Source organism: Globicephala melas, chromosome 9, assembly GCF_963455315.2.
Source record: "Globicephala melas chromosome 9, mGloMel1.2, whole genome shotgun sequence".
Lineage (NCBI taxonomy): Eukaryota > Metazoa > Chordata > Mammalia > Artiodactyla > Delphinidae > Globicephala > Globicephala melas.
Window position 1 is genome coordinate 37,183,415 of NC_083322.1, and position 15,944 is coordinate 37,199,358.

Consider the following 15,944-nt stretch of genomic DNA (forward strand, 5'->3'; position numbering starts at 1 on the left):
CAAAATATAAGAGGTAAATCTTTGTGACCTTGGGTTAAGCAAAGACTTCTTAGATATAACACCAAAAACACAAGTGACCAAAAAATAAAATAAAATAAAATAAGATGAGTTGGACTTCATCACAATTGTGCTTCAATGGACACCATTAAGAAAATGAAAAGACAACCCACAGAATGGGAGAAAACGTTAGCAAAACATATATCTAATAAAGAACTTGTATCTAAACTATATAAAGAAGTCTTACAACTCAATAATAAAAAGACAAGTATTTCAATTTTTAAATAGGCAGAGGATTTGTATAAAGATTTCTCAAAAAAGATATAAGAATGGCCAATAAACACATGAAAAGATGAACAATATCATTACCCATCGGGGAAATGTAAATCAAAATCACAGGGTGATACTAATTCACATTTATTAGGATGGCTATAATCAAAAAGACAGAAAATAACAAGTATTGACAAAGACGTAGAGAAATTGGAATCCTCATACACTCCTGTACATAATGTAAAACGGTACAGCCACCATTTTGGAAAACAGTCTGTCAGGTGACTGTGTGTTTATACAGTCACCATAAAAGCAGTTAAACACAGAGTTACCATATGACCTAGCAAATCTACTTCTAGGTATGCACTCAAGAGAAGTGAAAACATATGTCCACACAAAAATTTGTACATGAATGTTTATAGCAGCATTCAAAAAAATTGAAAATGACACCAAATGTCCATCAACTGATGAATGGATAAAGTGTGTTATATTCATACAATGGAATAATATTTGACAATTATAAGGAATGAAATCCTGGTACATACTACCACATGGATGAATTTTGAAATGTTATACTAAGGGGAAGAAGTCGATTACAAAAGATCACATATTGTATGATTCTATTTATATGAAATGTCCAGAACAGGCAAATCTGGATTGGTGGGTTTGCAGGGAAATGGGGAATTATTGCTCATGGGTACAGTGTTTAAAGGTGATAAAATTTTTCTAAAATGTATATGGTGATGGTTGCATAATATACCAAGGACCATTGAAGTATATACTTTAAATTGTATGGTATGTGAATTATACCTAAAGCTGGATAAAAAATAATAACTAAAATTATGACCTATAACATTATACTGTTGTCTGATACTAAGCAAAACTGTAGCAGGACTCTGATAAATGGAAATACATCATGGACAGTGACGGCATTGACAGATCTCTAGAAATGTTTCATTTAGGTTTTAATTTCTGAAGTGGTTGTATTAACAAGCTTTTACTCATATAAATTTAACCTACAGTAGGCTAGCCATCTCTTCTGATTTGACAACTCTTTCTACGTGACTCATCAATAATAACATATCAAATAAACCTAATTTTTTTTCTAGCACCTCTCTTTTTATAAGGTGAAAGAACAAATCTTTTTGATTTTCAAGGAGCCCTCTGGAAAATCTCAAAGACAGTTTTAGTTCTCTGAGGTCCTCAAGAAGCTTGATGATCCCAGAGGGGGTTGGAGACCACATATACCTGACTCCTTTAGGACAAAATTACTCTTTTTCTCAAAAAATGGAAGTACATATGCAGCTGTATTTCTCTGAAGCGATGACTCCTAAGTATAGTCTAAACCATATAGTATTTATAACTTTTACCCCAAGTTGCTAACTTCTATTTCACAGAGGGAACTGGGGAGTGGATAATTGTCTGCCACGCACAAGCATTCTGTAGCAGAGGCCATGAACACACCTAACACAGTTTTCTAAGCCACACACATCATTTATATCTGCCTCTCAAAGTGGTGAAAATGAGCACATCCATTACGGACTCAAGAGATAGAGTCATAACAATGAGAAGTAGATGGATATTAACTTAAAATTATGATTAGTAATCAGTATTTCAGTACTCTATCTTACTGTCTTAAGATACTTACTATCATATGAAAGTCCATTAATTAACTCAACTTAGTGTCAGCCCAAGGTTTTAAGTTACCTAGAGATCTTAGAACTTGTCTTGAAACTGACATATGACAAAACAATTATTGTTGACATAAGTTTATCAGAATAATAATTTAATCTGGGTAAACACAAATTTACATTTTTCATAATCTTAAACATTAAGTAGAAGTAGTGTTGTTTATTCAATCAGCAAATCTATTTAAGATTATGAAGTACATATCCAAGTAAAGTAGAAATCTATACTTAGGTATTATGCTTTTTAACACTGACAAATCATAGATGACATAACTTTTTTTTTTATAAAACCAATAATATTAAACTTGTCTCATTAACTAAATTATGTGAAAGTGAATTCTTAAAATATTTCTGGGCTGAAAACTTTTAAAATCTGGCACATTGAAAGTATGAGAAGTTCAATTTCCTTATTTTAGCAATATTCTAATTATATAAATACTTATTTCTTTAAGATATATATATATATATATATATTTTTTTTTTTTTTTGCATTACGCGGGCCTCTCACTGTTGTGGCCTCTCCCGTTGCGGAGCACAGGCTCTAGACGCACAGGCCCAGCGGCCATGGCTCATGGGCCCAGCCGCTCTGCGGCATGTGGGATCCTCCCGGACCAGGGCACGAACCCGTGTCCCCTGCATCGGCAGGCGGACTCTCAACCACTGTGCCACCAGGGAAGCCCTCTTTAAGATATATTTTATAATTTAATTTATTAGTACTATTTGGAGTAATAAAATACTATACACTCACATGATGAGAGGTAAAAGCCTTTCTAAATTATAGTCACATACAAATATACATAGCGAGAGGGAGAAAGCTTATAGCTTTCATTCTAAAATTTTAGCCATGGGTCAAGAGTAAACATAGAAATATAAAACTCACCAGTGGGCAAGAAATTCTTAATTGATTTGATCTCAAAATAGGCAAACAGAAAAGACGAACACACTAGATTCTCTGTTGTGTCGCAGCCAGCTGAGTTCTCTATTAACTATTAATCCATTTATAGAGATGGTCAAATGATCAGGTCATAAAACCAAATTTTCAACAATTATTGGGAAATAACTTATTGGCCCCAAACAATCCAAACACAAAACATCAAATTGGTAGAGAGGAAAATTAAAACTAGAAAAGCAGAGAGGAAGCAAAGTTTTATTTCCATTTTGGATTCACATTTGGGAGCCAAGAGAAGGCTGCCATGGGCGTAGCTGCCCATGGAGTGTACTTCCCTCCTTATGAAGTTTTCCTGGTTCTGGTACATGAATCCACTGAGCATCTCAATGGAACCTCCAAAACTGTTAAAAGATAATTTTCTGGAAAAGGTAAAATCATGACTCTCATATGGATTTAAAAATGAGCATGTGTTGAAGATTTTATTTTACTTATTCAATGAGGGAACCAGGTGTCTACCTGGTTTAAAGGAAAAGTCAAAAGGCACTAATTTCTATGGAGTAAAGGAATGGAGGGAAGTCAGTTGAAACTCTTCCAGACCAGACAGAATGTGAATGTGTATCAACTTACAAAGAGTTGTAAAATAGTGCAAAGATTACGAAAGACTAAAACCTAATAACCCAGAAGGATATGCTGTGTGTAGATAATGTATAGTTTTCCACTGAAACACAAATTTATTTTTTTCTACAGTCTGTTCTTCTGGATGTCTTTATATAGCATCTGTTCATGTCTCCTGCAGACCCCATAAATGTTTAATTGCTCTTCAAATAAAACCTTGTTCTCATATGACTAGCAGTTGAGAAAAGATTCCTACTTATGTGGTAAATGCAAAGCAATTTTATTAATAGTTTTCTCCTTTATATGATATTGAGGTACTGGTTTAACTGATTTTTTAAAAATTTCTCTATTAGTTGTTTTGGGCATCCTTTATAGATAATATGCAAAAGAAAAGAGATTGCTCACAGTTGGAAATCATTGAATTTATAGGCCAAAGTGGAAGGGGCCAAAGCTCATTTAATTGATTGATTGATTTAATAATCACTTATGGATTGTTCTTCATGTGCTAGGCACCATGCTTTAAGCTTTCAAGAATTTAATATTTATCAGGGGCAATAGACAAGGAAATAATCATTTCCAGATAGTGGTGAGAATATTATAATGCAGATATATAAATGGTGTCTTGAGAGCACAGCCTGGGAATCAAAGTCACCTAAGACACCTAAGCTCAGTCCTCTAGGAGTTATTTAGCAAGGTCAGGGTTGCTTATAGAAGGTTTCAGGCAAAGTGAGTAAACAAGTGCATGGGTTGGAAGGCAAGAAAGCAGGTAGCGTTGTGAAAATTATGATTCCCTCCGTGTAGCTGGAGCATAGAGTTTGAGAGGAAGGGATGGCAAGAGATGAGGCTGGGAGGGAAGCAGGGTCAGCTGTGGGATGAGCCAATTGTGACAAGCTAAAGAGCTGGCTGTCTGCTGCAGGTAAAGCATTTTAAGCTAGAGAGTTCCAAGAGCAAATCTGCATTTTAGAAAGAGGTCTTAAGCAGCAGGATGGGGAAAGGATTGTTAACGCTAATGTTTTCCAGTGTATATTCTGTTAATACTTTAGCACAGATTTTTTTTTTTTTTTTTTTTTTTTTATAGCGGTACGCGGGCCTCCCACTGTTGTGGCCTCTCCCGTTGCGGAGCACAGGCTCCGGACGCGCAGGCTCAGCGGCCATGGCTCACGGGCCTAGCCGCTCCGCAGCATGTGGGATCTTCCTGGACTGGGGCACGAACCCGTGTCTCCTGCATCGGCAACCGGACTCTCAACCACTGCGCCACCAGGGAAGCCCTAGCACAGATTTTTTCTAACTGATTTTCAGGTTCCCCCCCTGCAATCTTTGTTTACAATGTTTGGTCTGTAGCCAGTTTTTCTGCATTTTGAGTGCAAGGCTATGACTTTGTGGTAGAGGATGAATGAAAAGAAACGAAGGGGAAAAAAATGATGCTATGAGGCATGAGTCAGCGAACTAAGGCTTGTAGGCAAAAGTTCGTTGCCTGTTATTGTAAATAACGCTTTATTGGAACACAGCCATGCCCGTTCACGTCCATAGAGCCTATGGCTGCTTTTGAGTCCCAACAGCAAAGTTGAGTAGTTGTGAAAGTGTGTCTGGAATGCAAAGGCTAACATATTTACTATCTGGCCCTTCAGAGAAAAAGTTTGCCAATCCCTGATACAAAGAGTTAAAAATTTGTATGTTAACTTATTTAGTTTATTTGATCATTTATTATCTATTCCCTGATTCAAAAGGATTTATGCAAATGTGTGTGGCCAGTCCCATGAAAAATTTTAAACCTTGAAAGCTGTGCTGGTAATAATACTTATCAAGATGACTATATTAACGCCATGTAGAAGAGCATCTGCATGACATTAATTCTTCTCGACACCTTCCAAGAAGAAGGAGCAGAAAGATCTGGTTTATATGCTATTGAGCTTGATTTATTTTTGTTCAAGGAAAGATACTTGATTACAGATACATTTTAAAATATTCTGCATAACTTTTAGGACCTTGAATTTGAAAATCTCGAGTTTGAGGATTGAATATAATGTTACAATTTTTCCTGGATTCCTGGTGTGATGTCTCTGGCCTTAGCACAATGCCTTATTTGTGGGAGAAATACACAGAAGTATTTTGTCATTGACAAATTTTAGTCACCTCTTAGAGTCCCTATTCTAAATGAGACTACCTTGGACTGCACTTACAGAGAGTACGGGACTCAAAGAGGTCAGACACAAACACTTCACAGCTAGTGTCCCACAAGCTGCCTGCTCAGCCATCCTTAGCTAGAACACCTTGAATATTTGAAAATTCAGAAAAGCAGCAAAAACCTGTCTCATTGTTAAATCTTCTGTAGTGCCTCAGTACTCATCTTGGGAGACTGTGACACATGCATCAGTAGCATTTACTTAATAAGAAACTCCTTTGACGAGTTTAAGGCCAGAGAACAGTGATGTTAAAAAAAAAAAAAAAGTGTATTTCAGTCCTTGATTGAAATTATCCAACATTTTGGGAAAAGTCAATTTGCATAACAGTTGGTGTTTTACCTCCTGGTGTTAAACCCATCTTGCCTATGCTGTCTTTGTGGATCTGTTAATCAAGTTTCCTGCCTTCTCTAGACAGCAGCCTAATTGTTTATGTCCTGCAGAAACCCCTCACTGACAAAGAGATTTAATTTGTAGCTGAATCTAATATTTTTATGCAGTATGGGAAAACACTATCACTTGTGTTTTGTCAGCCTCATCATTAGTCTCCTAATAGAATCCCTTCCTTTGATCTTAATCTGACTTCTCTTTTTCTATTCCCTCTGTCACAACTTTTGGTTTTGTTCTTTGACCCAGAATACCCTTTCCTGCCAGAGAAAAATCATCATCATCACTGTAAAGAAGTATTGATTGTTTGCCCACGGGGTGCATTTCATTGTACCGGGTGCTGTGGGATTTTTTACCAGGTTTCATTAGCTTTCTTCCCTGATGTAGCAGAAATAAAATAAAATAAAATAAAGCAACAAAAAAACCCCAAAACTACACACACAGACACAAAACCTTTACTTTGTGTCTTTCCTTGTATTTGAAGAAAGTGAAAAACAGGAATCCAAAGTGTGAACCAGACATTAATATGGATCTCAAAACTAGGTGATTTAATTAGAAATGTATTCAAGCATGTAAGTATATTAGAACTGATCTTCCACCCTATTTGGTTTTCTGTTTCTTGCCAGCATGACTTTCTCTTCCATCTACCCTTTTCCTTTTTGCCCCATCTGGCCTTCTGACAGCCACAGAATGAGTGTTAGCTATGTACTATTATTTGACATCCTTCTTTTTATAAAACTGAATTTCTTTTGATAAATGTCAGAAGGGAACACACATTCTTCAGTAAAATGAGCTAAGCCTAGAACAGATCTGCCACTGCCACCTTCCCAGTCATCTCTTTGCTTCTGACAAATACAGTATGTCCTGAGCTTGTCTGTCCTTGGTGACCTTAAAGAAATGGAAAAGTGATTCCATCATTTCTGATTTCATCACTGTGAATTGTCACAGATGGCAAGTTAGAAATGATTAAAATGTTTGCATATTCTTCCTTCATTGCTGTCCTCTCTGGACAAATGTATGGACGTCAGAACAAAGCAATGGGAAAGGCTTTCTGGTAAATAAGACTAGCTTGCATTTTGGTTTGGAAACTTTTAATACTGTAAAGATTCTATTAGTTTTTATTTCCCAAATCCTTTTCAAGTTCCAAAAGAGGGATTGATTTTAAAAACAGCCAATTCTTCATCATTGAATTCCCCTCTATATGAACCACATTGAAAAAAAAGAAAATTCCCATAAAATAAACTTTATTCCAGTGGAGGGGAGGAAGAATATCTTTTTCCTCTACCTTTCTAAGTTCTCTGTTGGGACGCCTATAACAAAAGAAAGATTAACAAGGAAAATGCATAGCATTTAATGTAAGGTTTATGTGTCACAGGAGCCTTCATAAGGAAATGAAGACTCAAAGAAATGATTAAACCTGAGTGTTTTTATGCTGGGTTTGATGAAGAGTGGAAAATCCTGGAAAGACACAACAGGATAAAGAGTATGGGCCGTACAGTAAAAGGGGTGGCAGCGGGTAGGGGTGGGAGTGGGACTTAGAAAGGGCTGTGCGTTCAGATTCCTCTCCTTGGCCTTTTATCTTTGGAGATAAGGATACTCCTTTCCTCCAGGTATAGGGAGCGCCCTTCTCACATGAGCGTTTTATGACTTGCTTCAGGGGAAGGTAAGAAAGTCCTTCCTATACATGCCTTTTTTCAAATCTCATCAGCTAAAAATATCTAATATGCTAAGCTGCTGTATATTGGGGGTACCCTGTGTAGGGTGTCAGCTCATAGAAAAATGCACAACATAAGAGTTGTGAGTTAAGTTTTATTCAGGGTCTTACTGAAGACTATATAGTCTGGGAGACAGACTCTCAACTCTGAGGAAATAGCTTTGAAGAAGTAGGAGAGGAGCCAGTTTATATATGACTTTTTTTGGTTAAGAAATACATGCAGGAAAACATACATCTTGGTAAAAGATTACTGCTAATCACAAAGAACAAATATCTCAAGTTAATGATTTTAGAGCTTTTCTATATATGGAAGGTGCAAGAATCTGGGGTCATTGAAATTCTTCTGAGGTACGCATCTAACTACCTAAGGACTTGTTTATCCGAAGTACAGAGTACCTCCTGCTGTTTTTCATCCTGAATTCCTCTCTGATTGCACTGTTGGTCATGACTGCTGTGGGTTATGACTTAACCATTGTAGAACTGGGTGGTAAGCAACACTCATTGGTTCTTTGTTCACATGGGGAGGAAGAAATTTTCCTCTGTCCTTCTAGATTCTTCTGGCTGATCTAAGAATTAAATTGACATGAGACAGATTAAAAGGAGAAAATCAAACAAAAGTTTAGTAACATGTATGCATGGAAGAGACCCAGGAAAACTGAGTGACTCACCAAAATGGCCAAAATGCTCACTTTACATACCATCTTCAGATAAAGACAAAAGAGAATGTTGGGGGTAGTGGTTCGGGACTTCAAAGGGGAGGAAGGCAATTCCCATGAAGATGAAAAAGCAAATCTTTGGTAAACAAATATTTGCTGGGCCATATGCAGAGACAATGGGACATAGAAAGAATTTTACAGTCTTTGCTCGGTTCTTCCCTGTCTACCACACCTAGTTCATACTATAGTTTTCTATGGTGATAGCTGCCTTCCTGGAACAGGTCCTCTATCTTATTCTTTTAGGTATCTAGGGTGAAGGTCAAAGTTTCTTCCTGAGGCTTTTGGGCATTGATTGTTTTCAGCACGAAATAATCTGCAAGCCAACAAGGCACTTCAGGGCGGCAAATTTTGCTCCCTGAACCTGTCCTGAACCCTCTCACCCGTGAGTCATCAGTCTTTCTCTAAGAACATAATATTATTGTTAGTTGTTCCAATGTCAAAACTGCCCTGGAGCAGAAACAGGAGATAAAATGAGTATGTTCCTATAGTGATATAAGATATTATCTTATTTTCAGGTAGTTAGTCCTAGAAATGAGAGGAAGTCCTTCTTTCTCAGATCTGCCTGAAGGTCTGTTATGGCGCATTGCCTTTCTTTGAACTTCAAACTAGGAGTTTCAGTGTGTGAACTAAAAATGCCACCTGCCATATCACTAAAGGATGTTGCAGCCATCAAGCCATCACATTACAGTCGCCCTGATGGTGAGCCCTGAGGGAACTCAGGATGGACGCAGGATTTGTACCCCCATCTAGCAGTCAGCCACTGCAGCCATCCATCCCTGATGGTATACCCTGAGGAGACTCAGGATGAGAAGCATGGGATACTGGCCCCAGATAGCTGAGGTGCATATCAAAGGGTTGATTTCAGTGAGCCCAGACTTTTGCATCTTCCCGTACACAGAAAACCACTAAATTCCTTAACTCAAGATATCTGGTTTTCTTTAATTAACAATGATCTTCCAATGTTTCAACTACCTGGTTTTTGTTGCAAAAACTCCTATATTTCCTGGCTTCTCCCCTTGCCTCTTCAGAGCAGTCCCTCAGAGTTATCTGAGATACTGTGTCCCGGGCTTAAGTCCTCAGTTTTGTCCGCTGAATAAAACATAACCCTCAGGCTTCCCTGGTGGCGCAGTGGTTGAGAGTTCACCTGCCGATGCAGGGGACACGGGTTCATGCCCCGGTCCGGGAAGATCCCACATGCCACGGAGTGGCTGGGCCCGTGAGCCATGGCCGCTGAGCCTGTGCGTCCAGAGCCTGTGCTCTGCAACGGGAGAGGCCACAATAGTGAGAGGCCCGCATACCGCAAAAAACAAACAAAAAAAACCACATAACCCTCAACTTTAAGGTTGTGCTTTTTTTTTTTCAGTCGACAAATGTTAGCTATGTGAGAAAGAGTTCAATTAGACTTTACAGATGAGTCATTCAATGATCATGGAATGAAATGGATCATTCATCAATTTATTCCTTTAACAAACTGTTGCTAATCTCTACTGTATGCAGATGAGGGGTTAAGCATGGACTACGTGGAAAACTAAACAGACAATGTTTTTGCCCTCATGGGATTTGTCAGTAGACAAGTAAGTGAATCTACAGATTATAATATTGTCATGAAGGAAATAGGAAGATGTAAAAGAAAATACAGAAGGCCTACTTTGGATAGCAGTATGGAATGTCAGAAGGCTTTATTCTACTTAATAATTCAATAGCATATTTACAGATATTGATCATGTATTGAGCATCTACCACATACTTAGTACTTTTCTAAGTGCTTTAAATGTGCTAATTTATTTAATCGTCACAACAATTTTATGAGGATTGCCTTGTTATTCCAGATTACGATGAGGAAACTGAGGCACCGAGAGGTTTAGTAATGTGCCCAAGGTCACCAAGATAATATGTAAGAGGCAAAATTTATCCTAGTTGGTCTAGCTCCAGAGCCTGGCCCTTAACTACTACTGTTATTGCAATTCATGCAACAATTATTACATAAATTACTTAAAGTATTGAATATTGCGCTAGGTAATTGAGATACAAATATATATTAAAATGGTGCATTGCTCTCAAGAAACTCACAATTTAGAGTGGGAGACAGAATGAGAATTACAATGCATTGGGACAAATATAATACTAGAAATATGAACAAATTACATTATGAGCACTGAGGATATAGCAATGCTATGGTTAGTGTTTATTGTTTTCTTATTAAAACAAAAAACTAATAGAGACAGTAATCCATGGTGAACTTTAGAAAGGGCTGCTGAATTTGTTACTAGGGCAAATGGGAAGTTAAAGTACTGCTAGTGACTCTTTCTAAACTTGTGGAAATTTGTTGGTCCTTATAAACCAAATTCACTAACCCTCAATGATGCTAGCTTTCTCTCTACCCCTGACATACAGAAATAGACTTTGGAAACAGGAGGGAAACAACTGTGTTGAAGTGGGCAATTCAATACTATACTTATGTTCTAAGTTATAAACTATTGTTTGATGAAATTTACTTTTCTTTCAGCAGCAGTCTCTTTATTCTTCACTCTTCAAGCCTTAATCCACAACCCCAATCCCTGCCTAACATCCCCTCATGAATATTTCCCAGATGTCTCTTAGTCACCATGTTCAACCCACGGTATTGATGTCTTCCCAGGCTCCTATGCTTTGAAGCTTCTCTCCTTCACTCTGTATATTAGTTTCCTAGAGCTGCTGGAACAAATTGCCACAAACTAGGTGGCTTAAAACACCAGAAATTGGGCTTCCCTGGTGGCACAGTGGTTAAGAATCTGCCTGCCAATGCAGGGGACACAGGTTTGAGCCCTGGCCGGGGAAGATCCCACATGACGTGGAGCAACTAAGCCCATGCGCCACAACTACTGAGTCTGCACTCTAGAGACTGTGAGCCACAACTACTGAAGCTCACGTGCCCTGGAGCCCACACACCGCAAATGCTGAGGCCCACGCGCGCCTGGAGCCCGTGCTCTGCAACAAGAGAAGCCACTGCAATGAGAAGCCCCCGCACTGAAACAAATAGGGGCCCCCACTCACCACAACTAGAGAAAGCCCGTGTGCAGCAATGAAGACCCAACGCAGCCAAAAATAAATAAATTTATTTTAAAAAACCCAGCAGAAATTGACTTTCTCAGAGTTCAAGAGGCCGGAAATTCAAAATCAAAATATCGGCAGAGCCATGCTCCTTCCAAACGTTTTGTGGGAGGATCTTACCTTGCCTCTTGCCTCTTCTGATGGCTCCTGGTGTTCCTTGGTTTGGGCAGCATAACTCTGATCTCTGTCTCCATCTTCACATGGCCCTCTTCACTGTGTCTGTCTCTTACGACAAAGATTCTCTCTTTTACCAAACTCTAGTCAGGCTCCTTTAAGCCATCTTCTTGACCAGGCCTCTACCTTGGTCTATTAAAACTGCAGGCTTGGGCTTCCCTAGTGGCGCAGTGGTTGAGAATCCGCCTGCCGATGCAGGGGACACGGGTTCGTGCCCTGGTCCGGGAAGATCCCACATGCCGCAGAGTGGCTGGGCCCGTGAGCCATGGCCACTGAGCCTGCGCGTCCGGAGCCTGTGCCCCGCAATGGGAGAGGCCGCAACAGTGAGAGGCCCGTGTACCGCAAAAAAAAAAACAAACTGCAGGCTCAGCACAAATGATTTTTCCATCCTCCCTTCCCACCTACACACAAAGACTTGAATAAACACTAGTATAATTTCTAACAGTTCAAGGTTGAATTCCTAGGATGACCAGTCCAGCCCTCTTAAATTCCTGCCTCAGAAAACTCAAGGCTGCCAAAAGAATTTACTGTTTGTTCCAGCCAACGCCTGAAGATAGGGCCTTTTCTCCCAGGCTCTGTGTGAGAGTAGGAGCCTAACTCTGATAAGTGCCAGTTAACAAACCCAGATGAATTTCACATGGACCAAATCTCCCTCCCACTTCACACTTTTTATAAATTTCTGCTTCCTTGACTCTTCTCAAACCCCTACCTTTCTCTTTCCCTACTCCTTCATTCTGCCTTTAGAACACCCAGTCACCTTTGCACAAATTGAATTCATGAAGGAGCCTCTTCCCTTTTATGATAGTTTATTACCGATTAAAGTCTGTCCTTACAACTTTAGCTACTGTCTGGCTTTATCTTTGATATTTACAAGGACACGCTCATTGTATACAGGGCACATCCTAATCCAGTAATGTTCTCATCACAATCCTTACCTTATTTACTTCTGCAAAGACCCTTTTTCTAAATAAAGCCTTATTCTCAGGCTCTGGGTGAACAGAAATTTTAGGGGGACACTATTCAATCCACTGCACCCTCTATATCCAGTTAGTCACTGTGGCAAACTCTATTAATTGTCCACCTACTATCCAATGCCTATTTATTCCATGCTAATTTTTTCTTTTTCCAAAAAGACATTGTGATCAGCCCCTAGTTATGGACCATGGGCAGTCTTAGGCAATCAAGGCCCTCCTGTCCCCTACTTCCCCAGCCTCCAATGCAGGTAGAGGCTGCCATGTGAGCCAGCTCTGGCCAACGACACCTAGAGCTGGCTGTGAAAGAGAGGGTTGTTCAATAGCATGAGGCAAAAACCGAGAGAACTGAGAAATGTCCCTGATATTGGTATATGGTCAGGCCACTCAAGATGGCTGTTCTCTTGCTCTCTGTACATCCCCTGCCCACTCAGTGTCTGCTTCACCTACACCCGACACACGTGACTGATCTTCCTACATACTTGCCCCAGGTTCCAGTTTGTGATTGTTCTTATCAAAGGGGCAATGAGGGGCGTGCCCCTCTACTGGTTTCTCTGGTAACTAATGAGCTTACCTGACCCAATTCCCCTATAACTGGAGATCTCCCCTTCCCCCCGGGAGGGAAGCCTGCCGCCATGTCCTGCCTACCTTCCATGGCGCGGGATGTGGGTGTCGCTCAAGGACCTTGCTCCAGACGTGTAAGTTCTCCCCCATCCATTAAACTACCAATGTCTCTGTTGCTGACTCCAGGCTCTTTCTTTGGTCTTGAAGCTGGGCAAGCACAGGCCTCCTGAGGCCTGTGGGGTGCAGCCCAACAACTGGCGATTTTCTGCACCAACACCAGCAGCCACCTGCATTTACTTGAGTAAAATAAGTCCCTATGTGTTAAGCCCTAGTCAGCAGAAATTCTGTTTATTGCATCCAAATTCATTTCTAATTGATTTGCTCACCAAGCTCAGTTAATTTTCTTTTTGAAATATCTCTCCTATTTATTGCTTCCTTTCCATTCAGTCAAATCTTCATCGTTTCTCACTAGACAATTATAACATCCTAATTAGGCTCCCAGCCTCCCTGCTTTATTCCAGACTCATCTATTCCCTGTGGGTCCACTAGAGTAATTGTTCTGAAACACAGATCATGCCCTCTGCTCAAAAATGTTCCTCAGCTCCCAATTACTTAGAGAATAAAGTCTAAAATTGTCAGCATTAATGACCTGGCCTCAATCTATTGTTTTCTAGTCTCATTTCACTTCCATATCCTCACTTGCTCTACCTTTTGCGCCACCAAATGGCTTTCCCAGACGTACTATGTATTTTCACATCTCAGCCTGTCTCGTCCATCTGGAATAATTTGCGGGAATCTTATTTATCCCTCAGAATCCAGCCCAAATATATCCTCCTCCATGAAGGCCTGTAGTCATCCAGTAGGAATTAATCCTTGAACTCACATAAGATGTTGTTCCTCTATTTCAGGCAGCTGCCAGGTTTGGAATGCTTTACTTTCAGAAAATTTGCATTTACACAGCTAAATACCAGTTTCCTATGCTGAGTGTACACTTTCATCCTTCACTGATAAACATTTCACACCGTCACAAGGGCCTTCTACCTGACAGCCAAATGTTTAATCTTGGCAGCTTCATCATCCCGTCCCTTTGTAATGCACATGTAATTATTTGAATATCCTAATGCATTTAGTCAATATTTTATGAACATGAAAGTGATACTACTAATGAAAATATAATTGGGACCAACAGTAAAATCATGAAATGGGCTCAGATTTGCTGTATCTTTGGCTTTAATCAGATACCCATTTCACTTAAATTGGCCCACCATGTTTAATTGTGAAGAAATGGTTCAAAATTAGAGAACATGTAGAAAATGTGGGAGTATATTGTTGAAGGTTATGACTTGAAGTCCAGGTCTAGTAATGGGAGAAATGGAGACGTATTTTAAATGATGGATTAAGAACAAGCTGCAAAATATAGTGCGATTATCCAAAGGCACGGATAATATCACAGGTCCTTACAGCTGTTAATCGGAATACAACTTAGTAGAAATATTGTACTTTTATCAAGAAAAAAAAATGAGAATTTGTGCTTTATTTTTTGTTAATTAAAAAGGTTTAGAAGATACAGACCACAAAGTCAGCATCACATTTTCTGCAAAATCTCCATTAGCAAGCCCTTCTCCCCAAAATGGAAATAACTTTTTAAAAAGAACATTAAAAGCCATCTAAAGGAGACAGTGAACTCTAAATTGAGGTAAGAAATTACTTTAGAAAATTACTTTTATTGTCTCTAACATTTAATCTATATTTTTAATTTTTTAAAAAATGTTAAAAATAATCATGTACACATGCTAGAACACTTAGGGATAAAATAAAGTGCACATTCGTATCATAATCACACCTTGCATAACATATCTAGCCCTGCATAAAGAGAATCCCCGCCCCCCCATAGCTGGTACATCTGTAGCTCAGCTCCTGTATGCACAGTACAAGGGAGATATTAATTAACTGGGCTCCAAGAGGACAAAGAATTCCTGATCAAATAAGTTTAGGAAGCCCTTTACTAAGTCCCTGTCTTGGAGATTCAAAATACATAATAGCATATTAAAGAAGTCCCACATTTTAAAAACTCCATTTAATTTTCTTTCCCCCTCAGCACCCCTGTTAACAACACTTTCCCAACAAAAGAACACAAAACCATATTAAAAACGCAACAGCTTTCCTTTAATCGTAATTTAGGAAAACTAAATGATGGATTTCAGGGAAAGAAAGATGCCTTACTTTGACTTTTCTGCTGTGCCTAGCACAGTGTTTAGTACAAAAGCTCTCAACAAATGCTTAACAATTAACTTGAGAGGAAAAAAAGGAAGACAGTTTGGAGTGTTTGGAGCTCTGAAAAAGCTTTAAAACCGACTTGACTTCCACCGAATGAGCTTCTTTGGTGTGTGTTCAGTAAAATATATACAACATAAAATTTACCCTTTTAACTTTTTAAAAGTGTACAATTCAGTGGCCTTAAGTATATTCACATCATTGTGCAACCACCACCATTGTTTCTTTCTAGAACTCTGTGCCTATATAGTATGGGAGGAAAAAAAGTTTTCCTCTACCCTCTTAGGGTCCCTGGATGGGTCTGAAAATTAAACTGACAAAGATAGATTAACAGAAGAAGAGCATACAAACTGATTTAATGTAACTAATTTAATGTAATGTAAGCACATGACATGGGAGCCTTCATAAGGAAATG